This window comes from Desmodus rotundus, chromosome 5 (genome assembly GCF_022682495.2).
Source record: "Desmodus rotundus isolate HL8 chromosome 5, HLdesRot8A.1, whole genome shotgun sequence".
NCBI lineage: Eukaryota > Metazoa > Chordata > Mammalia > Chiroptera > Phyllostomidae > Desmodus > Desmodus rotundus.
This window is the reverse complement of record NC_071391.1, coordinates 30,153,681-30,155,445: the sequence shown is the minus strand read 5'-3', so window position 1 is coordinate 30,155,445 and position 1,765 is coordinate 30,153,681. Positions and strand designations below refer to the sequence as shown.

The 1,765-nt window shown below is 42.9% G+C and overlaps 1 pseudogene; it reads right to left on the bottom strand.

The window, feature by feature from the left end:
• Positions 1 to 414: 414 nt before the first annotated feature.
• On the bottom strand, positions 415 to 512 carry LOC128781148 (small nucleolar RNA U3; annotated as a pseudogene).
• Between the last annotated feature and the right edge of the window lie 1,253 nt (positions 513 to 1,765).

Here is a 1,765-nt window from a genome sequence, read left to right as displayed (position 1 = left end):
TGAATTTAAAGATGCTTTTGAATGTTTTGAAATGTGGGGGACTTTCTCTTTGTGTTTTGGGATTACAGTTTAGACCACAGGTGGCAAACACAAGGCCCGCGGGCCAAATCCGGCCCTCCTCCTTGTTTTACCCAGCCCAGCACGTTGCTTCTACCTGGCGGCAGCACTGAGCTCCTTGCCCCTAGTTAAGGAGTAGTTGCATTTACACAGTCCTGAAATTACATTCAACCCTTTGAAGGCAACCGTGAGGCTGATGTGGCCCCTGGTGAAAATGAGTTTGACACCCCTGGTTTAGATTCTACTTTTTCAACACTTGAAATGAAAACAAAGTCTGCTTGTTTTTGTTTGGAGAAGGCAGCAAAATTATGCTCCAAAAGCTGATTCTGTCTTTGCTAGCAATGTACTTAGCACAGGTTTACTGTGGGAGTGATAATAAATTCGTAAGCTGACAGCATAAAGTATAGTATCTCCTAATAACAAACTATAGAAATGATCCCTGAAAGTATAGTCTTAGTATCTCCTAATAAGCCAAATAAAGAGATATACTCCAGACAAATGGCAGGCAATGGGAGTTGAAGGGATAAAGTCCAAGATAAAAGAGGTGTACCTTTTTATACGAGGATTTCACTCCCAAGACCATAGCCCACCGAGAGCTCATTTGTAGCTGCAGGAGCCAAAAGAAGAAGTCCGCCGTTTGTAGAGCATGTTGGGGCTGGCCTTTTCACTGGGTTTCTCCAAGGTTTCTCCCCTCTGTCAATGAGGAGTTGCCTCACCAAGATAGGACTTAATGCCCAAGGGTCTTTGGAATGTTTTTAAGGTACTGAAAAGTCACCTCATCCAAACCAAAACTCTCAAATAGTCCACACAAGCTCTCAACACTTATAATCTAAATGTCCCTTTGCCATAGTTGCTTCTCCGCATGGTCTTGCTGAGAAGCCCCCAGCAGTGCACATCATCAAGTAGGTCGCTCAGGGGTTTATCCATCAATGATGGATCTGGAATGATGACATCCTAACATAACCAGTTACTTCATACTTATATGAAAGCAACTTTTTTTTTGTCATTGTCATAAACACGTGGATTAAAACAACTTCACCTCAGTCATCAACAAGTGAATTTGAAATCATGTTAAACCAATACACAATAAAGACTCATGCTAACATAATGCTTGTCAGACTTCATTGGGCACCAGAAGTACCAATGAAGTTCAATTAAAATACAGAGGCCTAGGCCTTAATACAGACCTATTGAATCAAACCCCCCAGGAGGAGCGCCCAAGTGTCTGTGTCTGTAAGAAGCACCACAGATGCCCTGGCCTTGGAGCTCTGTTGGTTAAGAGTGTGGTCCTGATATGCCAAGGTTGTGGGTTCCATCCCCGGACAGGGCACACACAGGAATCAACAAATGAGTGCATAAGTAAGTGGAACAACAAATTGATGTTTCTTTCTCTCACCCCCTTTTCTCTCTCTCCAAAATCAATAAATAAATTTTAAAAAGAAGCACCACAGGTGATTTTGATACTCACCCATGGTTGAGAAGCATGGCGCTCGTGGGCGTTTACTCCTTACACAGCAATGCAGAGAGTGCAGTGTGGTGGGTCCATATTTCCTTACAGGTCAGCAGTCCTAGCCGTAACACCTATTAGATATGTCACTTGGGCAAAATCCTGAGATTCCTCAAATGCAGAATGGGGATAAAGATAGTAACTTCACATAACAATGACATGGAGATTATTAAGTGAGTCCACATACGTTGAAAGCTCAGG